This window comes from Bemisia tabaci, chromosome 5, assembly GCF_918797505.1.
Source record: "Bemisia tabaci chromosome 5, PGI_BMITA_v3".
Taxonomy (NCBI): Eukaryota; Metazoa; Arthropoda; class Insecta; order Hemiptera; family Aleyrodidae; genus Bemisia; species Bemisia tabaci.
In genome coordinates, this window is record NC_092797.1 from 44,990,987 (window position 1) to 45,009,501 (window position 18,515).

Genomic DNA, 18,515 nt, shown 5'->3' on the forward strand with positions numbered 1-18,515 from the left:
AACTAAAATCAGCCAAATTGCATTCACGTAACCTAATTTCTCCTCTCTGTTAGCAGATCATTATGTAAAACTGTCAAGCTATGAAGTTGCCTTGTTTCTCCTCGAAGAAATGAAAAAGAGTCGGACATTTTGTAACACCGCAATGAATATACCCGGTTTCTATATTAACGTGCTAAGGAAGAACGCCGTATGACTATTCGAGTGTTTAAAACTTTCCGCGGATAAAACATGATAACAGATGTTCCGGATTATTGTTTTGCATAGTTCATTTTCTTTTAATATATTCCGTACCACCAGTTTATTTTTAATCCTCGTTTAAAAACCACCCATTTGCTAAATACAATTCTAGCTGAAGCGCACTTCAGCTATGGATTCACCACTCCAAAAGTTTCAAAGGAAATCGACAAGCCCAGCGTGCGTGGAAGCTATTTCCATTTTAATCTTCCGTCACATTTTTACGGCGCAATGATACAACTATTTGAACTCTCCGGAATGCGTGAGGTATCACGCCGCAATTGAAGGCGTTTTCAAAACAGCCAGGTTCCGATACCCGGATTATCGTTTTGCATACTTCATTTTCTTTTGATATATTCCGTACCACCAGTTTATTTTTAATCCTCGTTTAAAAACCACCCATTTGCTAAGCTGAATCGAGCACTTTTATCTTAAATTTTTCTGTATAATTTGGATCACACGCAAAAAAAAGTTGGTGCTGACTACAAAACACTGTTCCAGGGCTCATGCTCTTTTTTTATACTTTTATTCAGACTGTTTTTATAGATCGTTTTCGATACATCAAATAGGTGAGATTGTATCGATATTGATTGGTTCATCATTAAAACATAGCCTCAAAAGTCAATCGCGTAATCTGAGGAAACGGGGTTTCTCTGATAGAGTTTTGAGTCTTATGAGTACTAAATGGCATTGGAAGGTGAAACAGTTACGAATTTTCTCATTTTCAGCTTTTCCGACATCTTTGGGTGCGTTGCTAACGTAATCCTTGGAACACCAATACAAATAAGACAAACGGAAACGAACCTAAAATGGTAATAGAGCAAGGGAACGGACGAGCGTTGATGACGGCGCAGAGATACAACTATTCGTGCTCGATGGATGTCCGTGTTGCGTCTTCAAAATTGAAGGCGCTATGGCGCGAGGCGTTAACTCTCATAATGCACCGCTCTATATTGACGAGCCCAGCGTGCATGAAAGCTATTTCCATTTTAATCTTCCGTCACATTCCTAAGGCGCAATATCGTTTTGACAAAATTCGTGAGTACTTTTCCTTAAAATTTTGAGATTCAGATTAAATTGCGAACAAAGTAGCCTGGAAAATTCAAAGAAAAATATATACAACCCTCCCAATAAATTTGCATTTTATCAGATGAAATTCGGCAACGCGTGGAGGTTCATACGGCGTTTTTCCTTAGCGCGGTAGTGTAACCATCCATCTGGTCCCTTGCCCGTGAACCGTCGTCGTAGCACACAAGAAAAATCCGAGTCCCTTTATTTGATACCCCCTGTGCGGCGAGACACCGGGTTCGGGAGGAGCCCCCCCTCCACTTCCCGCAACTACCCTCATCGAAGTAGCGATTGTTTTCATTGCTGTAATGGGTCCAGGAAAAAGTTTTGATTCGGGTGCTGTGAGCAAATAATCAGCGGCAGTCGGGACGCTCCGGCGTGAAGCTCCCTGTTGGAGGGACAGGATACGGGACACGGGAGGAAGGATAATGATGAATAATTATCCGTCGCCGACGCCGAAGTCGGAAAATGAGGGGGGCGCGCATCGCCCCCCCCCCCCCCCCGCGCTCCGTTGCGATTTATCGAGGGATGATGCCGGGGGAAAATGCAACGCCATGATAAAAGTTGGAAAAACACGCAACTTCACCCGCGACATCGCGTATTTTCTCTCCTCCCCTGATTTTACTAGGTCGGTGCTTTTCGTCGATACTAAATTTTGATTTTTTTACTTATTAAGGATTGTTAATTCCCCTCTCTGCTAGTTAATTTCTCCCCCCCCCATCCCCATGTCTTTCTCATAATAGTGGCGTCAACCACCCGCTGCGGAATTCATTCGGGCATTGTCGTGTATTTCTCGCGGATTTCGGCTAGAGCATCCCTATAGGCACATTAAAGCCGTTGAGTCTCAGGCCTTGTCCACTCGAGCGCGGTTCGCGGAACTTATTTCGAGGAACTTGTTTCCGGAACAAGTTTTTAGCCGAGCTAAAACTTATTCCTCTAAAACCCGGAACTTCTACTTATGTTTCTTCTGATGTGAAATTGCTTGTTTTTGTTTTTTACGTCCTTTACATATCTTGACATTTATTTTTGTCACTTTGGCGGCCGTAATAATCTATTGTTTTGCAATAATTGTATAGTTTTATTGAAGTTCCGGTTCCAGTTCGGGCGAACTCGTGTGGACAGCATGCCTCGTTTCAAGGAATAAGTTCCGGGAACTGAGCAGTTCGAGGAATAAGTTCCGGGAACTGAGCAGTTCGAGGAATAAGTTCCGCGAACTGCGCTCGTGTGGACAGGGCCTCATAGGATAATAAAAGAAATGGCGGTGACCACCCGCCATAATTGCAATAATGCCCGATAGTGCGTAATAAAAATGCAATATTAATTCTATGTTATTTATAAACTAAAATATATGAGAATTTACGCGATTTACATAATTATTTTCATAATAAATTAAATACCAACAAGCTTTATAGTAGATGAGAAAAAAACACAAAAAAATTACCCGAACTGTATGGAATAAGATGGAGAGCTGGTGCTGAGTCCACACCATTTCGCGGCGAACAAAGCCAAGAAATTCCAGTAATTATTCGAAGAAAAAAGAGCAAAACATTTTTTTAAAACAGTGATTGAATAATTTTTGGAATTTTTTGGCTTTGTTTCCTCCGCGAAATGATGATGACCCAGCTCAATTTCTCCACCCTGTTATTTATAATAGATGTATGACTTTCAAAAGTTCGTGAAACCAAAAGTAGCAGGCAAGATAAGAACAATATCTTCGAATGACTTATGTCTACATTCAGCGAAGAGGTACAAACTGATGTTCGCTTGAGAGCCGGAGGGTGTAAGAAGGCGGTTTTTATAAAATGATCTGCAATTTTCCCTCTGGCGAAACGTCTCTCAGAGATAGTCGAGGTAAAAACGTGATTGAAATACGATCATAAAATTATATTTTCCTACGCGTGGTTCCCAACTCAGGGTCGCATTCTTATATCAGAGACGTTCGAATTTCCCAAGACTTTCGAAACAGGTGGGGTAGGGACAACAGTAGTTCAGATTTGTAATAAATTATTGGGATTCAGATATATCTCAAGCAGTTTTTCTTCACTGAGTATACCCGTGCAAAGAGTTTAGACATAGTCCCGATCCCTTTACACATCCTTTCCTTTTTTCTTTCTTCCTAAACAATGATCATTATTTAAAATGAAAACAAGGGAAATGAGATTACGACAAAAATATGTCTATTCAATTGACCCTGACGTTTTGCCATGAAGTTATGTCAGGTCAAATTCAGAGCAATTTAAAGGCAAATTTTTACTGCAGTCCATCCTCGAAGGAAAAGAAGACCAAGAAGACGAAGAAGAAGAAGAAGAAGAAGAAGAAGAAGAAAAAGTAGAAGGGAAAAAACAATCCGCGGAAATTTTAACACATTCCGATCTCCGCGAAGTCCAGACTCTCATGCAGCAAAACGATTCTATTGATGAACGAACCAACCCAAGTTTCTGCATGTAAGATTACCTTCAAAATGAACATTCGAGTCAGCGTTGGGTTGAGTAGATCAGGGCGCTGAATATGAAGTCTCTATCCTCAGGTCTACACAATGCTGAGTTTCTCAAATTTCAGCAAAACTACGTCCATCAGAATCTTGCTAAAATCTCTCATCACGTCAACTCCGGACAGAAGCTCCTAACTGCAAACGTTGCAACATTTTCAACCGTAAATTCAATTTAGTTCAGAAAACTGTTTCATTGCTCTGACTGATAGCTCTTTGATTTTTCCCCGATCACACGCAAAATCCTGCAAAATTTCGGACAGAAATTGCCTGTTTGTATTTTTGTAAAAAATCGAACTATCCGAGTCAATCACAGAAGCATGGAGTGGAGTTAACGTTCTTTCGTCTGGAGGATGTCAATTTGGACTGCATATTGTAATTTGGAACTATTAATTCTGGCTCTTCTGGAAAAACACTCATGTGCATAGAGAAACTAATGACACAAACGTTGTTTTTAAACCGGGCCGGAATTTATAGTTCCGAATTGCAAAATCAAGTCCGTTAAAGCCCCCGTTCTTATCCCGGCAACACCGCTGGATATTCGCAACATCTCTAATACACCCCCGCGAGAAGAAAACGCGAACGAAGTTGTAAAAGTTCGCTCATCAGTGGTGGGAGGGGGGGGGGTTGGGATGCGCTCGCCTAGATTGAAACTTGGCTCCACGCTTGACAATTAATTATGCGATGCAACTTTCCGAGTCGGATTTTAGGATTACCACCGGAGGCGAGTCCCGCTGAACCAAAAACCACGCAACTTCATCGGAAAACCTGTGTAGATAAGCGGTTCTTGCTAAGAACGACAGAAGGAGAGTGTGGACTTTATTCAGTCGCGGAGTCATGTGCGAGGGCCGCTGACTAATGGATGCGCTTGCATGTAGGGCTCGCTAAGCCGGAATAGGAGTCGCATAATGCTGTCCTCGGAAAAACGCCGTATGAGCCACCAGGCGATGCCAAATCTCCTTCCACGAACCACGGATTTTCGGGAAAAATTGTAAATATTTTTTCTTCGAATTTTTTAGAGGATTTTGTTCGTAATTTGGTCTAGGGGGCTGAAAATTTCAAGGGAAAACATTCATAAAAGTTTTCTAAAATGAATATTTTCTGAGAGGCAATTTGGCAGCATTCGAATGCTAGTACGGCGTTTTTTCCTAGCACGGATGCATCGAAGACGTAAAATCTGCCTGGGATTTTACGGTTTTATACGGATTTTGGAGGCTCGGCGTGTATGAGTCAATTTTGGGAAGCGTGAACATGGAAAATCGTGTTTACGTGTGCTGAACAGTGATTGCTGAAGTCTTTTCACCCTTGCTGCCGTTTTATCAAAGATGCAAAGCAAAGCTAAGGGGCTTTGAAAACAAGGCGCATACTGCGAAACAGGGAGCGATCTCATTGGTTGGTGGTTGGTATGGGCTAAAGGGTAGTAGGCTAATTAAACTAAGTATCATCAGCAACTCACGTCAGATTCCATATAATTAGTCCATTTTGAGTCAATATATTAAAAAAGTCGGAAGTCCAATTTTTGAAAATCGTTTTTTTTTGCATCCTTGAAGCTCTTATTATGTGACATTCACATTCCTGTGCATCCGTCGATTCTGTTCAAAGAAGGGGACTACTTCGGGCAATCAGGTAAGGACAACAGAAGGGCTCAAAGAAGAAGAAAAAAGAGGATTGTGAAAAATGGACCTCTGCCTTTTTTATAAGTATGGCTTCAATCTTTTCTTTCAGTCAATGGCAATAACCCGTTTCAGCAAATAAGATCTAGAGGCGGATCAAGATATTTGGCAGCACTGGATATCGTTCATTTAAACCTATGTTAGATAATTGATTCTTGTCGGAGCTCCAGCCCCTCCGAAAAATTGATACATTTCCATACGCTCAAATAGAGAAAAAACAATGTTGCACTGGAAAAAAAACACATTGGATCTAGAGTCCAGACTCTCGAAAACATTGACAAGAAAAAATACTCTTGATTCAATCAGATTTTTGCCTAAATCAAAAGGAAATCCGCTCTAATTAAGTGGCTTGGTTCTTGATTTAAGCAAAAATCCGATTGAATCAAGAGTATTTTTTCTTGTCGATGTTTTTAAGAGTCTGGACTCTAGATCCGATGTGTTTTTTTCCCAGTGTGCTAATTTACTGGATCCGCCAATGGTAGGATTGCTCCACCGTCTCATCGTCTTCTTTGTCTAGCATTTTGTATATCAATCTCAAAAATCTGCTCAGAGATATACATTTTTAAAAAATAACAAGGGCAGTATCTCTGGTTTCCTCGACGATATCCAAATATGCGACAAAGATACACAATCCGCGATGAAATCAACTCTCCCGAGCGTGAAAGAATTCTGGACTGAGTGGCGGCATTAAAGTCACATCGGTCGAGCGAGCGCCCCGCAGACTGACGATGAGCGCTGAAGCTTGAACTCTCGCAACTGAAATAACTCGCGTAACTAGCAAGAGTAAGCACGATTATCGGATCATTTATTCAATACTTTATCGCACTTTAAGTCCAAGTTGTTTCCCCGGCGAGACGAGCGCGGACGGGGACTTTTCAGAACAATCGTAAGGAAGCGAGCGAATATAATTTTTCCACTTTTCTTTTCCGTTCGTCTTCTCCTTCCGACTCCTTGACTCAGTGCCATCATCAAGAAAGTTCAAGATTTCTGAGAAATCCATGAATAGAATTGATGGTGAAGCCGATACACCGCTTTTTTAATGGGGAAAAGACCTTATGAACGTATTTATGCTAAAATGAACTATAAGAGTGGGGTATACGTGCAACATAATTCCTTTTAGCGTAAATTATGGGCTGAGTTTATCAGAAACCAATAGCTACATTTTCAAAAAAATTGAGTTAAAAACGTTTCTGAGTTCCACTAGTTGTTTATTTTTGTCTCCCAAAATCTGAAAGTCGAAAAAAAGGAATTAAATTGTGAAAAAAAGGGTTAAAGTTTATTTTCTACATTCAGTCTTATGCTGGAATAAAACTTCAACCTCTTTTTCTCAGTTTCAACTTAATGTGGGTCGGTTCCTTTCTGATGAACTCGGTCCAAATACGTCCTTATGAACAGTTGAAAGTTGCTAAACTTATCCTCATAAAATACACTGAAAAAAAGTGTAGTTTGAGCGACGCAGTGATGTGCGTATTGCAATCCCCAAAAGATTTTACGGTAGCAAAGACAGTAAATCGTGCATAAGTCATATAACAGTGGTTCAATTTTCATTTTAAATGGAATAGCAAAAATGATAAAATCCGTATGAAAGTCAATCAAGTTCCTTGTCTCAAATTTAAAGAGATTTTCCTTTGAAACACACAATATGACGACACTTACCAAGGGTTGTATCAGCAATTTTATTGGCTCAGTATTAAGTTTTAAGCACAGCATTAATTTAAAAACGGATGCTGCGGACATGGCTCACGGTTGGCGCCACAGGAAGCGATAACCATGGATGAATCTATCATTTTTTTTTCTTTTTTGTGAGTGTGTTTCATTTTCCCGGGTTATTTATATTTCATATTTTACTTTTGATTGCTGACGTTTGCGGACAGTGAGAGCATTGACCATTTGCTTTTGGCATTCAAATCGTCTTTCGCAAACACTTAATCATGCCCTGGGGGAGGAAGGAAAAGATCATTTCACATTCAAATTCAACCTCTTATTCAAGTGGTTGCGTTTCCTTGATTCTGAATCGCGCACTGTTGTACGATGTACGTTCGTCGAAAATACCTTAAATTTCAACACTACAAAACGGAAACAAAAACTATTTGCTTTTCCGGGAGATTTATCGGATAATTGTAAAGAAGCAACATTTTTACCACACTGTAATCGCGCTGGTTCCTTTTTGCTGAATGCGATCCATATGTACTGAATTTCTATTAGATTGAATTTTGCAAAAAGGAACCAAGAGCATTCGAATGTTGCTAAGATACATTCTTTGCAAGAAGTGACTGAAATCATGTAAACACTTACATTTACGAAGGTTATTTTCGTCTTAAATTTAAAGATTATTTAAAGATTATTCGCATTTAAAGTTAAAAATTGTTTAGGTGATCGGTTTATATATGTACTTCCAAGGTAAAAAAATGGCCCAATCTTAGCGACAATGGAATGCTCTTGGTTCTTTTTTGCAAAATGCAATCCTATCAATTCTCACTATATGGACCACATTTTGCGATAAGGAACCACTATTTCTGGCTCATTTTAGAAACAACGTATATGCCATTGGTTTCCCTATGTAGAAATGTGCTTTTGTGAAAGAGCTGGAAATAGTGGTTCCTTATCGCAAAACATGATCCATATCATTCCCTCTTTCTTAGCGATCACCCATGCCGAAGAACAATAGGTTCGCGAGAGGTGGTTAACCTCAAAATCGAAGTCCCGGATAGAAGAATGACAGGGCGCTCTGGGCGCAGTCCGATTACCCGATGAAGGACAACCGCAAATGACGGATGAAAAATTCATGGAGTACTAACAAGGGGCTAGCGCAGGTGTCACCGGCGGGAAGACATCTCCCGAAAACCACGTGGAAAATTCGGCCGATCGGCAATCCAGCCGTTGTGATTGGTCACCGAGGGACGATGAAGTCCGCCGCGAAGGTCAGGTGAGAGCACTGTCGTCGCCCGATGATAAATTGCCCGTGTTGGAGTTCAATTTATTTTCCGCGACTTTAACAATGTGTGATAAAAACAAATGAGTGCAGGCAGTGCGCTGGCGTTTTACGAGTTCGCGGGTCTGCATCGTTCTTCGCGCCGCTGCCGAATTTCGTGAAGTGACTGGTGCAGTGGCGTGACGTGCTTCGCGATGTTTCGATCGACATGCCATTCTAACCTATGGGAAGAGATCGATTATCAAGGCGTCCGCAACGAACACCATATAAATCGATTCTTTACCGTGGCTTCGCTTAGAAAAATATCGATACTCGATTATCACACCTTGCTATTGGAATGTTCTGACAAAGAGGGAAAAAATAACTTAGAATATAGTACAAATAAAACAAAATATCAGAATTCGGTTAATGCGTCTGTTGCACGCAAAAGATATACTGCCGTGCTATTTAAGGAAGAACATCGTATGAACATGCAACGGTTGTCAAAGTCCCTCCCGTAAAATGTTAATTTTGAGGATGGATAGGAATATTTTCTCTTGAAATTTTCAGATACTTTAAGTCAAATTAGAAACGAAAGTCTCTGAAAATCGAAGGGAACATGTGCATAGATTTCCTTGAAAATTCGCGTTTTATATAAATAAATTTGGGAACATCTGAGGGCTCATGAGGCGTTTTTGTTTTAGAGTTGCAGCTAAGTACACTAAGTAGACTTTCTGCAGGTAAAATAAGGTGATTATCACGTTTAGAACATCCACAGAATACATTTCCCTGGTAAAACTTGGCGATAGGAGCTGCGTTTCAAAATACTATAAGTATTCTTAAAGCCGGCTTAAGGAGGCGATAGAAAATCATATAGCTGGCTGCAGAAAGCGGAGAAAATCATAGAGCCGGGCTATACGAAGCGATGAAAAATTATGAAGGCGGGCTATAGTTCCTATCGCCGGATTATACACCTTATCGCCATCTGCTATGAAAGGCTATAACAAATTGTGTAATTCGTGTGCTTTGAAAATCATTCAGTTTGATACGGAACCACCTTAATATTTACAAAACACACATTATATTTTCCTTTAATACATATTTTTTTTTTAAGAAATTAAAATGAGAATAATCCATACAGAGCGTGCAAACATTTCAAAATCATGAGTTGAAAAACGCTGACTCCGCCAGATTAAATGTTAGAGCCTAACACAAAGCGGAGCGGCGACGCACTGGCGCCTACAAACCTAACAGGGATACGTCACGCATTGCGCAACGCGTGAAGTATTCCTGTTAGGTTTGTAGGCGCCAATGCGCGTTTCGCGCTGGCCGCCCGCCCGCCGCGCTGCAGCGTGCCACGGCGCTTGAAGCAACTATTTCACACCAGAGGTATTGCACAGTATCATACGAAATTGAAGACGCGCTGACATATTAGGAATGGCAGGCATCCATCAAAAGTACGGAGCTTTCCTCGCAAAATAAATCAAGATACTACGGCCCAAAAAAAGAGCAGTAGTCCAAAAACTCACTAAGTCCTAGCATCCGTAATTGGTAACATTTAGTATACACTTTATCGCCTGGCTGTTGCTTAATCGCCATCGGCTTTAAAAGGCTATAAGAAATTGTGTATCCGGCTATAGAAGCTATTGGAAATCTTACAGCCGGCTGTAGCTCTATGGTATTTTGGAACACAGATTCTACTGCCAATTTTTACCAGGGTTTAGAGAAGTTGAATTGTTATCTACTTTGCAATGTAAAAGTTACTCCCGGAACTCAACGCTCAGATTTCGCGTAAGAATGGCCGATGACAAGAGAGTTGAGCAGTTTGTCAGGAATCCTACCCTAATTCACAAATACTCACCCTATAAAAAGTGCTCATTCTTACACACATCAGACATCATTTGGCAAATTTCATGCTCAATACATTGTTCATCCCTCGAACTAATCATCATCGACTAAGCGAGAGAAGCGTTGACTTTCTAACTCAAGTCTTGCTTCACTCGATTACTTTACTAACATTGTGAGAGCGTTCAGTTCCTCTTCTTTTAGAGTTGATTTCCCATTGTATGGTTTGTTTTCCATCCAAAATTTAGAAAAGAATAAATGTCGCGTAGTGCCCTACATTATACCTATTTAAGAGGCCCATTTTTAATTGAGCTTGAACGTGAAGGAATTGAATTTAGGCATCGGTGGCTAAGGGGCGAAACGACACATATCCAATGCAATGTTTCAAAATCTCTGCCACCATTTCAATGTTTCAAAGAAGAACAAGTCAACCGTATGGCTTGAAAATTATACAGAATTTTCTATCAATAGAGAAGTTTCAAGGATGTTTTCATGAAATGAAGTTGATTAGTTTCTTAAAGAAAAAAAATTATTAAGACAAAAAGTCTGCATCGTCGATGCGAGGATACGTGGATTCACACTCATGCCATCAACATATCTGTACTTAATCTGATTGTTGTACACTGAAAAAATTAATATGCTGTTTTATCACTTAGGATGTCAAAAATGTGTCTGTTGATTCCAAGATGCTGTCATTGCTGCCCTCGCAGTTAACTTTACATCCTGTGAATGCTAATTCAAATGCGTGGGTAATCAAGGCAGCATCAGGATCACCAGACACATTTTTGACATCGTATAGGTGCTAAAATGGCATACCATTTTTTTCTGTGTATGTTTTTATTGTCGAAAGGTGAGCGCGGAGTTTGATTTACCTTTGTGGCGGGAACCTCCAACTTAAGTGCTGTTGAATCACTCTGATTTTTACCTCCATCCGGATATCGGTTCCCAGACTTCAATCAAGACTCCGTTGGGGAAGGGTAGAGGCCGACACTCTTCCACCGTGCTTTGGAGAAAAACCCCAAATCTGCATAAGGCTATAATTGCAGTTATGCGGTTCTCGCCCGTCACCCCTTTTCATCCCTATCTTTGGCAACGGAGGGCGCGGGTCCAGTGCATTACGCGCGCGGTTGCGGTCGGCGCGAGCGGCGAGCGTCGGAGTGATAAATCAAGTCGAAGACAGTTATGTCAACCGAGTAGGTGGCTGTCTTTTATGCTCGTGCAGTGCGTGACGTTAAGAAGATTGAGAGTCATCTCTATCCCGCGTCCCTGTCCCGTACCGTCCTGTCCCCGATGACGCCCGACAACCCCTTAAACCCCCCACCCCGCCCCCGCCCTCGAGCGCGGAAAATACAAATGAAAGCGGCGGCGTTTTCGGAAGCCCAGTCGAGCAGATGCTCGTTTCCTTTCGTCCGGAGCAAAGTGATTTTTCCTCTCGCCGCACGGCGGGCTCGTTATTGAATTCGATAGGCAAAGCTGTAGACAAAGAGGAAGACGAAAGGAATTGAGCGATCTCATCGGTGGAAGGGGATGGATACGCACGGAGAAAAAAACTTCGTGCGTGGGACCCGAAGTTTAGGTCATATGGATCTCTGAAGTTTTCGGATTGAGCATCCGAACACTTAAGGTCCAGCTGCTGAGATTTGGATCACACATCTGAAACTTCAGTTCTTACATCGGAAGTACTTCGGTTTTCACATCCGAAACACTTCGGTTCTCACATCTGAAGTACTTCAGATGTAAGAACTGAAGTTTCAGATGTGTGATCCGTACCTCGAAAGCTAGACCTAAAGTGTTCAGATGCTCAATCTGAAAACTTCAGAGATCCATATGACCTAAACTTCGAATCCCAAGCACGAGGTTTTTTTCTTCGTGCGGTGGACGAAGAAGTAACCAGAGGTATCTCCATTCTTCTTTTTTTTTAAAAAAAGAGATGATCTGCGGGTTGGTTATTGAAACTGATAGACAAAGTTGTAGACAAAGAAAACGGGCGGGGAAATTGAGCAATTTCATAGTTGTGGTAACTAGAGATATCTCCATTTTTCCTTTTTAAAAAGAGCTTATCTGCGGGCTGATTATTGAAATTGTTAGACAAAGGTATGGATAAAGAAGCCAAAGGGAACAGGATGGTTCCCATCGGTGAAAGCGGATGGATGCAATGAACGAAGGGGTAGCCAGAGACATCTCCATTCAATCTCAATAATCAGCCTGCAGTCGAGCGAGTCAATGGGAGCGATCAGACTTGATGTGGAAATTTCACAAGCTCATATCCTTGTCATTAGATTGATAGATAGATTTGACTGATGGGAGACAAAGTGAAACATACGGAAACTATAAGGAGCTCATAAAATTTGCAGATTTAGAGAACAAATTCCTTGCCTAACCTTCCCCAGAAGGGGTCGTGCCACTGTGCGCCGAGGGGTGTTGACGTATGTTTCTCCAAGCGCCGCGATTAGCTCGGAGGAAAACCGCGCTGTGAACATTCAAACGTTGCAAAATTTCTGTTTATAAAATAATTTATTTTTTGAACAAGTTATGAATATTTTTCTTTGAGTTGTTCGAATACGTCATATTGAATTTGATACAAAATTCTCTAAGAAGGATAAAATCCACAGGTTTCCAAGAAAATATGCCTTTTTTCTAAAGAAATTTTGCGTCGTCCGAAGGTTCTTACGGAATCCTACTTGGTAAGGTATAGGGTTGACGCCCCCCCCCCCCCCCCCCCCCCGCGCAAGCATATCTTGTTCTGCCGCACCGAAGGAAAACAACGTATGAACATTTATACGTTGCCTAATTTTACCCCAATAAAATAATTGTTTTTTTGGGGAAGGAATGGATAACTTGCTTTGTAATTTTCAGCAACTTATGGTTGAATTGCGGATGAACCGTATGCACTACCTCTCTTTTACCTCAGGTCAAAGTGACTGGAAAAATATGAACATAATAACAAATAAACTTTCAACTCTGTGTGTCAACAAACCATTCAAACAGACGGTTCCATTCGTCAGCATGCGAAGTGATTTTTCCTCCTTTTTCGCCGGCTGTGTTGATATTTGATTCTCAGATCTGAGCGATGAGCTATTTTATGGCTAATTTAAACCAACAGTTTGAATTGCTTTACAAGTGTTTTTTGACGCAGCTTAATTGTTGTTTAAACAGTTTAAACGTTCCATGTTTTTACTTCAAAGCACGTCAACGTTTTCCCAGCCGCGAAAACAAAAAACAAGTTTCTAGGCTTATTTTTTTGTGCAAACCTACTTTAAAGAGTGTTGTAAATTGTGCTTTTTCTTCAAAAAATGATGGTTCCCTCGGTTTGGTTTCTAAGAAAACAAGCCTCTGAGTTTTTTTTTTTTTTTTTTAAAAAAACATGCTCTGTCAGTGCTGTCGCATGATCAAATTGTGAAGGATATCCTATCACTTGATGCATCAAGTTTCTTGTACGTTTAAGGTTATCATCAGTAACTTAGTTCATCATAAGAATGCAATTATATTAACTTCGTGGATGAGCAGACTGCCTACTTTCCTCATTGAAGGCGCTTTAGATTCAGACCGTTGCACCCAGAGGAAGACTGCAAAAGAATCTGTGATTTCTAAAATATAACGCACCATTAAGGCCCTGAGTGAAGGCCTAGTATAGGTTATTGCGCTAGTCTCATAGGCGCGTCTTAACTTTTTAAGCTCATAGAGAAAATTTCTGAATAATTCAGAAATTTAACTCACATTTTGTAATGTCTTATTTTTAATGTCCATGACATGAAATGTCCACTGAACACAAATATCCATGTTATCTAATGTCCATAGTACCTAAATGACCTGGAACTGCAACTTTCCAAATCCAGGTGTTGTAATGTCCAAAGTAATAAAATGGCATTTAACTGAAAATGTCCACAGTATTTCAAAAGGCTGAATCAAGAGAAGCAAAGGACCTCAATTGGACATCTAAAGAGCTTCCCTCTTTCTTTTTTCGGACAAAGGGGGGGGGGGGGGGAAGCTGCCCCCTACGCTCCCCTTGGATTCTCCCATGCGAACCAAGGTGTTCAAAGCTTTCCGCAGCGTTTTTCAAACTTTCGTCCATCCTCTCTCCTCCTTCTCTGGTAAACAGGAGGCACCGCTCGTTCCATCCTCCCGCATCCACCTTGGCGGTATTATTCCTTATCAATTATCGTCGGAAGAGACTGCACAGAGTTCGTGCAAAATGCAGTATTTTCCTCACCTCACTGATAGCGAAGCCTCGGTGCACTAATGGGTTAATAACTCAGTCGCCCGACACTATCTCTCACCAACAGAGCGGGAAATCCGCCCAGTCCACTATGAACCCGGCAGCCCGCAATGCTGCCCTGCTAAGGAAAAACGCCGCATGAGCCCTCAAGCGTTGCCAAATTCCCCTCGACAAATCACGAATTTTCCGGAAATTTTTTGAACATTTGTCCATCAATTTCTCAGATAATTTTGTTTGCAATTTGATCTGAAACTTCTGAAAATTTCGAGGAAAAATATTCACGATTTTCCTCGAAAATGAATATTTAATCGGAGGAAATTTGGCAACTCTCGAATGTGCATACGGCGTTCTTCCTTAGCACGGCAGGATGAGCGGCCAAGTAATTAATGTCGGGTGACGTCAAACGGAGGAAGGTGGTCGTGTGAACGAGCGCCGATAGTTTTACGGCCTCGTAAAAAGTCGCCGGGCCACCAGATAGCGCCACTCCTGCACGCGAAGACAATATGACGTGGGTGGTTTTTCGTGCAGTTTGGCAACGCTCCCTCATTAGGCCGTGGAATGGCCGAGGAGACGGCGGGCCCAATTGGTCCATTGCCTCGGCCCTGCTTCTCATCAGTTTCGTCCTTACTCCCGAAAATTCCGGGCATCGAGCTAAATTGAATCTTGTCAGGATTTTGACATCGTCTTTTCGCCGTGGTGAAGAGATGATATGGAAATTCTCATTCAGTAAGTGCATGAGGAAGAACAATACGCCTGCAACATTTTGTATATGCAATATACAATGATTTTGACAGCTTCTTTTCGCCGTGGTAAAGAGATGATACGAATATTTCCATTCAGTAAAGTGCATAAGGAAGGATAGTGCGCCTGCATTCTTTTGCATATGCAATATGTGTAGCCACTCCGCGAAATCACTTGCATCTAAATATTCAGATACGAAAGCAAATCAATAGCGTAGATTAGATCAGCGGAAATATCATTGACATTGATAGACAAAGGGATAGACAAAAGAGACATAGGGAGTATGGAGCGATCCTATTGGTTGGACCGATTGGTCCTTCTTGACTAAAGGGGAAAATGATGGACTAACTGTAGGGTCTCTTGTCAGTTGCCGTTAGTTAGTCAATTACTTTATTTCCTTGCCCATTGCAGCCACTCGCTCCCACCAATAGGATCGCCCAATTATGCCTTCGCCGTTTAAGTCCATCGCTTTGTCTATAGATTTCAATAATCAGCCCGTATGGTCGGCTGTTTCAGCTCTGATCAAGAGTTGATGCTCAGTTGAAACTGTAGAACAAATATTTCAGCGAATCCAAAAATGTTTATAATTTTTTAAAAACACATCTACTAGTTGAAATTTTCAGAATCCGAAACCTAAAATACACATTATAGAAGTGTATGACCTAGGAGTAGTGCTGAATTTACGGATGGCAATTTCTGAAAAAAAAATCGATCACCACTAGTCGATTTCATTTTATCTTTGATATCGATTCGATTAATCAATCATCAATCGTCCTCAAAAATCGATACAATTCGCTCGATTGTTTATCCCGATAAATCAACATATCAAAGAAATCGCCATAACTATGTGAAATGTACTATTAGATTTATGACATCACTCTCGTTACTTGAGCCAATTTCGACACGCCGTGCTTAATATAAATTTCAAAATCAGCTGTGTATAATGTGTATACAAGCCTATTGTTAAACAGTTAAACTAATACAGCGAGTTGAGTCGCAACGAGTCGTCAAAGGAGGGGCACGGTTTACGGAGCATGTATTTTCACGTCGTAGAATAAACAGTTGCAAAGGGAGAGCGCGGCGGGAAACTTTGCTCATTACACACAAGCGCGCGATCAAAAAAAGGAAACATAATAATTTGAAGTAGGCCGGCTCCTTTGGCGAGCAAACATTACGACGGGCATTTCACGTCCGAGCATCTGTTGACTCTCCTCTCGCCGGGAAACAAGCTTCAAAAGAACTCGGAAGCCCGGCTAAAAATATGGTGACCGGATTCCACGGCGGCTGGAGCTCGAACCGTTTTCTCTGTAATTTTCCCCTCCGGTAGTAATGGAGGTCCGGACCTTTTGCGCTGTCGCCGGACTGTTATCGTAAAAATGCCATTACAGGGTGTCTACAAGTCCGGAATTTCCGGAAATAGTACTGATTTTTTAAGGGCGGTCCGGAAAATTGCGGAAATTCCACAAAAAGATCCGGAAATTTTTTCATATTTAGTCATTTTTGTCGCAATTTCAAATTTTTGAAATGTTTCTATTCTCGTCAAATGGAGGTACTGAAAGAGTACGGATACTGCATTACAGGATGTCTACAAGTCCTGAATTTCCGGAAATAGTACCGATTATTTAAGGACGGTCCGGAAGTACTGAAAAAGTGCGGACTTTCCACAAAAAGATCCGGATTTTTTTTTCATATTTTGTCATTTTTGCCACAATTTCAAATTTTTGAAATTTATCCAGTACGAACATTTCCTGTTAGAGGAGGTACTGAATTTCTTGAGAATGTACTGAAAAATTACTGTGAAAGTACTTATTTTTGATCAGTCTGTTTTAGTAGACACCTACGATTCCAAGTCAGTTTATATTCAAGGCCCATTCTTCGAAAATTTCAAGTGTTATAGTCACGTCCATATCAGTGGCGTTTTCTGCATGAAAACTAAGGAAGCAATGCTTCTGTGAAAAGAAAAATTAAAAGTGCATTTACATTTTACATTTCTTGTCACAACCGATTGGCCTAATATACCCTACAAAACGCAGGTTTTCCAGGGAAAAAAATTAAAAATAAGTAAAGAGACAATTTGACAGACCAGCAACTTTCATCGTCCCCAAGTGGGTTTGTCTTTTGTTACATGTTTGTGCGTTCCGTCGCTTCTATCTGTGACTCTTGTTCTTTTAATCCTGTCCAACATCAATCAAACCCTTGCGGAAAATTGGCCGCTAAAGAGTTAAAAAGAAGCGGGAAGAGCGGTAAAAGTTTATTTTATCACGAGCAGAAATCTGAGCCGTACCTATATATACGGCTAAAGGGCTGAAGGTCGAATACACTCACTGCCCCCGTATTTCTCACGCCTACGCTCTTCATTAAATTAGACATGATTGGAAAATAACTTTTTTTCATCGCTTTTCACAACAACACTAAAAATATCGGGTATCGGCGTTCATTTAAATAGTCATATAATTTTTTCTGCTCGTTTCTCCTCGACTTTCTCAACTTTTGCTATCAAAAACTACATTAAATATTTTTAGACGTGTACCAAGGGAGTTTTTTTTTTTTTTTTTTCGCCCTGAAGATTGATATCGAATTCCTGAATTATTGAGTCCATCTCGTCTTGCAAAAAATTCAGAAATAATTCTCTCAAATTGTTTTTTAATGGTAAATTTTGAACTTTTAAAAATAGGATTATTGTCCTCATGCAATCCATCACTGTGTGCTATAGATAAAGAATATACAATAATAATTCATCTATTGTATATTAGCGAACCAGAGTTTTACATGGACCCTTTCATGGCCGATCCAGTGCGTAGATCAATCAAAGAAACTCTCCAAAACTTGTTCACCCTTAGATGCCCAGGCAGAGTCAGTTTGACCGAGACGTGCTGAGAGTGCCTGCTCAGTGGCCTGTGTTAGACCGGAACATACGAACTTATTTAGATATAAGTCTACAAATACATCGTAAAAAAGAATCAGACATTATATTGAAAAAAAAAGAAAAAATCTAGTGTCAACACAGCTGAAGATAGGTGACTTATTAGGGCATTGTTATTTGACTATTCTCGCGAATTTGAACGACACCTCACTAGTAGCATAATAGAGCGGAGTGCTGCGAGTTCACGCCTCGCGCCTTCAATTTTACAGATGCATTACGGACATCCACCAAGCACGAATAGTTGCATCTCTGCGCCGTCATCAACGCGTTACCTTTCCCGTGCTCTACTTCTATTTGCGTTGGTTCTATTTGTCGTACTTGTTGCAATGCTTCAGGACCTACGTGAAAAACATAGCCGAAGATAGAAAAGACGTAATCGAGCCACATTTTTTAACATTTCTGCAGAACCTAAGTGA

The 18,515-nt window shown here is 40.9% G+C and overlaps 2 protein-coding genes across 5 annotated transcripts in view; one reads left to right on the forward strand and one right to left on the reverse strand.

The window, feature by feature from the left end:
* Positions 1 to 18,515, reverse strand: part of LOC109030914 (diuretic hormone receptor) — a 413,955-nt gene that overhangs the window by 302,417 nt on the left and 93,023 nt on the right. The window lies entirely within an intron of this gene.
* Positions 1 to 18,515, forward strand: part of LOC109030865 (uncharacterized) — a 136,335-nt gene that overhangs the window by 93,077 nt on the left and 24,743 nt on the right. The gene's annotated exons all lie outside the window — the stretch shown is intronic.